Source organism: Hevea brasiliensis, chromosome 8 (assembly GCF_030052815.1).
Source record: "Hevea brasiliensis isolate MT/VB/25A 57/8 chromosome 8, ASM3005281v1, whole genome shotgun sequence".
In the NCBI taxonomy this organism is placed as follows: Eukaryota; Viridiplantae; Streptophyta; class Magnoliopsida; order Malpighiales; family Euphorbiaceae; genus Hevea; species Hevea brasiliensis.
This window is the reverse complement of record NC_079500.1, coordinates 18779328-18787032: the sequence shown is the minus strand read 5'-3', so window position 1 is coordinate 18787032 and position 7705 is coordinate 18779328. Positions and strand designations below refer to the sequence as shown.

At 28.3% G+C, this 7705-nt stretch overlaps 1 pseudogene; it reads left to right on the top strand.

Moving 5' to 3' along the window:
* Positions 1 to 4678: 4678 nt before the first annotated feature.
* On the top strand, positions 4679 to 7503 carry LOC131182497 (endo-1,4-beta-xylanase 5-like; annotated as a pseudogene).
* The last annotated feature ends 202 nt before the right edge of the window (positions 7504 to 7705 follow it).

The following is a 7705-nucleotide window of genomic DNA, read 5'->3' as shown; positions in this document are numbered from 1 at the left end:
GCTAAATTCATAGAATCTTTATGGAAGACCTACATTCATTGGCTTAAAGTTGAAGATGAAAACCCACATGCTCAATGATGCAGATTTATAGACCAGATTATGCCTCTTTGCCTCAACCCCCTCTGTCTTCTTCTTCTTCTTCTTCTTCTTCTTCTTTTGTAAGCTTGGTCTTTTTTGTTTCAATTTTCAATTGTTACTTCTTGTTGATTATTGTCTCTTTGGGTTACTGATTATTGTAATTTTATGGATGTTGATTAGGTTATCGTTACTTGTTGTTGATCTTTGATTATTGACTATCTATTTGTTGAGAAATGAGAGGAAGAAAAGTTGTGTTTGTTCACTTATTGTCTGTTAAATTTTTTGGCTTTTCTTGAATTCAATTTTGCTTTTGTTGAGTTTTAGGGTTGGGTTTAATTTGTTGCAAAATAGTTTATGGGCATGCCTGAACTAAGTTTGATGAATTAAATCTTTGTGTGTTTTGGTGAAATGGTGAATTGAATCATTGGTTTAAGGAGAAGTGGGGAAGATGTGGTTTCTTGCAATAATGACATTGTTTAATTTTCTGCAAAAATAATAATGTTTAATTTACAATGACAGGATTTTAGACAATGTCAGTTCGCTTTAAATCGAACCGAATTGAATTGAAATTTATTAGCTTGGTTTGATTCAATTATTCCTATATTATCAGTTTAGTTTGGTCTAATTTTTTTTCAAAAAGTTTGATTTTTGATTTTTTTTTATTAGATTTAGTTTGAAATCGAACTGACTATTTGCACATCCCTACTTCCACCATTGCGATGTGATCCAAGCAGAGAACTCTTGAAAGGGGGCAATATAACATACAAAACCTTTCTTAATGAGTTGGGCTCCAACTATGCTGGCCTTCATCAAACTAACTCTTCTTATTAGACAATCTCCTTCCCTCCTTCGGTGCCTCTCATGGACATATCTACCTTTGCAGGAAATGCGACTTCTCCTTCCATAATTCCTGACTTTGAATAAATAAAAGGAGATCGCCCTTGTAAGGCCAGCTCAAATCAAGCGAAACGAGAAATCATAAATTGAGTTGTAAAAGCAACTGACCCACAAATCCAAAAACCAAATCATAATCAAAACGTGTTTGAAGCCATGAACATATAAAAAATGAAAGCCACCTTCTTCTCCTACTTAATTCCTCACCAAACAAAAAAATAAAGTCTCCTTGACTCCTTATTAATTGCCATTACTCATGACAACCTAGAAGCAAAAGCCTAATATTGTAAGTGCAACGGATCTTATACATATAGCCCTTTTATTTTGATGTGTATAAGAAAGCAAAGTTATCTAAGAGCTTTGGTCACTAAATGGCTAAATACCTCAATTAATTAATTATCATGAAAATTTTTTAATATTGCATATGAAGAAAATTAAAACACTAGTGCGTAGAATGAAAATGATAATAGAACCAAAGAAATCCTAAACTATATAGATAATATAACCAAATAGGATTGTTTAAAATAATGTGGTCTAACTTTATTTAAGACTAATCAACTAAACGTATAAAAAATTTAAAAAAAATATAAATCAACTTTAATTAGAGTAAAATATGGTAATTTGATATTATTATAATGAATAACTAAATTTAATTGGCTATTAAAAATCAGTATTTTATGTTAATATTTTATCATATACAACAAATTGAATTATCAATCGTATGATTATATATAACGTGGAATGTACATTACAAAACAAAATTAGTAATTAAAAATTATAAATATTAAAAAATATATAATTATAAACAAATAAAGTATTTATATATAGAGAGTACATATCAATGAATTTTAATTTAATGGCATTTGAATTATTTTCAAAATTGTGAAATCTTAAGTTTGAATTTTAATTAAACTCAATTATATATATATATATATATATATATATATATATATATATATATATATATATATATATATATATATATATATATATATATATATATATAAAAGTAGTGAAAATTCACCTACAAAAGTTAAAGGAAATCAAAATTTTAGCCTAACATAAGCCTACACAATAAATTCATTATATTAAATTCGAAGAGAGTAGTAATTAAATTAAATTTTAATTCAAATTTATATAAATGATCAGATTATTTTATATATCAAAATAACTAGTTAACTAGTTGATTCCAATTTGACTTGAAATTCTAACAATATACACGCTTCAATTTGAGAATTTGAGTTCAATTTGATTCATTAACAATCAATTCTGTAATTAAAAATCTTAATCGAATTCATGGGTTCAATTAACATATGTTTTCACATAAGATTTTTTTTTTTCAAAATCAGTTCCATTTTTTAGAATTTTATACTTAATTACTCATACGATATGATTTTTTTTTTTTAATTTTTATTATTGAATTGCAATTTACATTAGAGGAGTCAATGATATTGTTTTAAATACAACAAAATTAAAAGCTTATTAGTATAATTAGATAATTTTTAAATATTATTTAATCAAAATCATTAATTATTAAGCTTTTGTATTAATTCTATGACAATTTCTTTAAATAAGATAAGATAACGCATGTATTTAAATATTATAATATGTATAGGTTTCGGTTTAATATTTATGGAATAATAAAATATTGGACAAACTATAAAGCTCATGGTGCTACCATGTGTTTAGTATTGGTCAATTCCCTTATGGGGTCTAAGCTCTCATGATGCGCTTCTTAAGTGTTCTTCGATGAAATTAATTAGTATAAGTGAAAGCCAAAGCTGGCCTCTTTGCTTGGAGTGTGTGATTTCCACATGCTTGGGAACCTGTATAAACCATTTCTTCCAAGGGAAATCTTGTCTATGTAAACAAATAAATTAATAAAAATAAGAAGCAATTATATTCAAGAAAAAAAAAATCAATTCCAAGCTTATGTGAAAAGTTGAATAGAAAATCCTAAAAAAGGAATTGAGAATTGCTTTGCTTCTCACTAACTCCCAGTGAAATGTCTAGTTCATATTTAATTGATTACAATCTATTCTTCTATACTAAAAATCAAAAGAAATATATGTGCCAAATTTAAATCGTTATTTTAATATAAAAGAAAAAAATATGATTTGAATGATAATATAATAATTTTAAAAAAGTTATCTTTATAGAAAGAGTATTATTTTTATTTATAAAGAACAAAAAATTTGATATGTATTTTTGAAAATAAATAAATTATTAATTTATATTTAATAACTTAATTTCAAAAGAAGTGAAATTATTTTCTCTTACTAAATTGACCAAAAAACTTTTACTAAGATTAGATTAAAAATAGTAAAAAGGAAAAAAAAAATAAAACTTTTCTAACTTGGCGTAAAAGGAAAAAAATAAAGATGATAGATCACATAATAACTTCTATTTTTACAACTCTAGACACAAACACACACAGAAACACAATATATATATATATATATATATATATATATATATATATATATATATATATATATATATATATATATATATACTAGATTTCTATGGATCTTTTAGGAATGGTATGGGGTGGGTGAGGGTGGGGATCGCGCCCATCCTTGCTCCACAGGAATTTGGAGTCAAAATGGGTATTTTTTCATTGAAGAGTGGGTTTTCCACAATACATTTCTTTTTATTTTTTATTTTTAATTTTTAATTTATTATTATATAAATATAAAATTTATTAAAAAATAAATAAAAATATAAGTTTTAAACATAATTTTAATACAATATTTATATATTTTTTAAAATTACAATGTTTAAATACATAGGAATAAATTATTTTTTGATAAAAATAATAATATAATATTATGTAAGGCTGATTAATCAAATTCAAATTCAAAACAGCTCGAATTAAGTTATTCACGGTCCATTGCCATCCTAGGATTTTCAAAAATTCTCATTAAAATATACAACATTGAATAATTTCTAGGAACTTTTATTCCTTGCAGAAAAACATAAATCATGAATTCCCCTTGTAGCATATATAAATTTTAATTTATCAAATTAAAAAGTTTAACTCTAAATTTATATATATGCTATTATAGCAAATAAAATGCTAACGGATTAACTGAGATTTATAATCTTAGTTGATAATATTCAAAAGATCTAATAGTAGAAAATATTGACAAAACTAATCAGCTATAAATTGATTGACAACCCTTTTTCAGCGTAGTGAAAAATTTTTCTGTTCCATTTATATATTCCTCAATTTTCCAAAATTGGATAGAAATTAAATGTGGATGTTAATTAGAAGGAAATGTTGAATATATATATATATATATATATATATATATATCTAATTTCCCTATATCAAATGCATTTTCTCTCTTCTACCTTCCATGCTTCATATCCCTTTCTATAAATATATAAATGAAGATGCAATTGGATTCAGCTCATGTCCTTATAAAAACCCTTCAATCACTGCAGTTTTCATATTCCCTTCTCTACAATTTTAGTCTTGGTAAATTAATTATCACAAAAATCCAAGTTTGTTTTCAATTTATTTTTCTGTTTCTCTCTATACATACATATATATATATATATATATATATATATATATATATATATATATATATATATAAAATCCAAGTTTGTTTTCAATTTATTTTTCTGTTTCTCTCTATACATACATACATATATATATATATGCATTACTATTTTCTCATTTCCACTGTATTGCAATATGGTTGGGTTGGTGCTGTGGTGTATTCTTCTTTTAATAGGTTGTAATGTATATTATATTCTTTATTTGGTTATTTCAATTGTTATTATAACTCTTTTTTTTTCTCTGTAATGGAAAGCACAGAGAAGAGCAAGTTTTGATATTAATGTTATGCATGTTAAATGAGAAAATCTCACTAAAAAGTTCAATTTAACTCCTTTTATCCTAATCAAGACAATGGGGAATCTGTATGAATAGCCTAATTAACATGAAAAATAATTAGGCTACACTGATAGATTCTTCTTCTTATTCTTATTTAGAACCATAACCATTTTTTAAGGATTTCTTCACAGTTTTTCGTTTCTATTTTTATTCTCCGTTATAAAACTCAAATTAATCCGTAGGGTTAATCTGTTGAGCTGGTGATAAACACATAAACTGGGCCAATTTTCTTATTGAACTGATAAAAAATTGACCCAAAATAATTTAGATGACCCGATGAATGCTTTTTGAAGATAGATACAGACTTAATCCTTACATAATGTATATTCTTTTACTTTGGATATACGTTTCATTTCTCAAAATGAATGAAGGAAGCAATTTTCATTCAAATGTCAATTCAATTTACAACATTAATTGAAGTTTGCGTTTTTTATATTTAGTAAAAAAAACGAACGTTTTTCACTTATAATTTCCTTTATTTTATAGGGTTTAATATCGCTAATGCTTTATCCTACGATTATGCAGCTTCAATTGAGGTAATTATTTCATCTTTGATTTTAATTTTTTTAATTAATTTTACTCTGAAAATAATTCTAATATTAATGAATCAAAATTCATCAATTTATATCTGTAATGTGGCAAAAATAATTATAATTCGTAAAATAAAAAAAAAATTAATATCTGGTTTTCTTTTTTTTTTTTTTTTTTTTTGCTTTTGAAAATAATTATTAGTGTTTAGCAAGTCCTCAAAAACCTCGATATAATGGAGGAGTCATTCAAAACCCAGAGCTTAATGAAGGGTTGAAGGGATGGTCTACGTTTGGAGATGCTAAAATAGAGCACAGAACATTGGGAAACAACAAATTCATTGTAGCTAATTCCAGAGTTCTTCCTCGCGATTGTGTCTCACAGAATCTTAACCTGCAAAAGAACAAAATCTACACTTTCTCTGGTAGGTGTTTGCTCATTTCATGAATTGATTAAAAGTGTATCTACTTATGTTTAATCATAATTAAGCTTTGGTGTTGATTTAATTCAGCGTGGATTCAAGTGAGTAAGGGAAGAATTCCAGTATCAGCTGTTTTCAAGACTCAAACAGGGTACAGACTTGCTGGTTCTATTTTTGCCGAGTCCAATTGCTGGTCCATCCTTAAAGGTGGCTTTACTGTTGATGCTTCAGGCTCTGCTCAACTTTATTTCGTGGCAATGCTTTATACCATTTAAGCATTTTTTTTTAATTATTCGCTATATCATACATAATGAATTTGTGCATATAATTCTAATAAATTTGTATAGAGTAACAACACATCGGTTGACATATGGGTGGTTAGCATCTCATTACAACCCTTCACCAACAAACAATGGATGTCTCATCAAGATCAAGCCATTGAAAAGGTAATTAAATTCACTGAAATCCTTTCTCCATCAATTATTGTTCTCAATCATGACAAACATAAATCAATTGCTACTAATTTATCATTATCAACATAAATCTTGCAGACCTGAAAGACTAAAGGGTAAGAATCCAGGCAGTGGATAGTCAAGGAAAACCCTTCTCTAATGCTAAAATCTCAATAAAACCAAAGAAAGCAAGTTTCCCATTTGGCTGTGCTATAAAAAAATATATATATATCCTCTACAACAACGCCTATCAAAAATGGTTCACTTCCAGGTTCACAGTGACAGTATTTGAGGATGAAATGAAATGAAGTGGTATAGCACAGAACCCTCGCAGGGCAAAGTGGACTACTCAGTCCCTGACGCCATGCTTCAGTTCGCCAAGAAGAACAATGTACTAGTCCGAGGCCACAATGTGTTCTGGGATGATCCCAAGCATCAGCAAGGATGGATCAATTCACTCTCTCCAACCGATCTTTCCAAGGCCACCACTGATAGGATCAACTCTGTCATTTCAAGGTACAGACGGCAAGTCATTTGCTGGGATGTTAATGAAAACCTGCACATCAATTTCTTCGAGAGCAAATTAGGGCAAAATGCTTCTGCAGTTTTCTATAACTTGGCTCAGAAGTTTGATGGAACTTGGACGTTGTTCTTGAACGAATATAATACCATTGAAGATGCCAGAGATGGTGATTCTACACCGGCTAAGTACCTGCAAAAGCTGAGAGATATTAAGGCATTTCCTGGTAATAGAAATTTGAAATTGGGGATTGGACTTGAATCCCATTTCAGTAGTGCTGCTCCAAACCTTGCTTATATGAGGGCTTCCATTGATACACTTGCTGCTACCAATTTCCCCATTTGGCTCACAGAAGTATATGTTCAAAGGGGCCCCTATCAGGTAATAAGATAAATGATCAGATTTTGCTACATATATAAATGATTTGATTTTGCCTTTGCAGTTGCAGGCTAGTTTGCAATTAGAAGGCATACTATGAATGAGTTATGAACGATTTCGGAAAGCTGAACTTGTACATATATTTTTAATGGATTTTATGGGCAGGCACAATACTTGGAGCAGATTCTAAGGGAGGCACACAGTCACCCGAAAGTGGCAGGAATTGTGATCTGGTCAGCCTGGAAACCCCAGGGATGTTACACAATGTGTCTGACTGATAACAATTTCAAGAACTTGTGATAGTTGCTGATTCCATAAAAAATTAACTGAAATTACCAGTAATAAAATACTCTTTTGTTTTCTGAATGCAATAAGTGGTAATCCACGTCGAACTCTAGAGACTGAATTACTAAATTTCGTGCACGTGTGTAACAGGAAAAGGGGGAAGGGGGGTTGTAATACTAAATCAGAAAAAATCAAGTTCAGAAATTAAAAAACTAACTTTCCTATACTTGTCAATTCAAGCC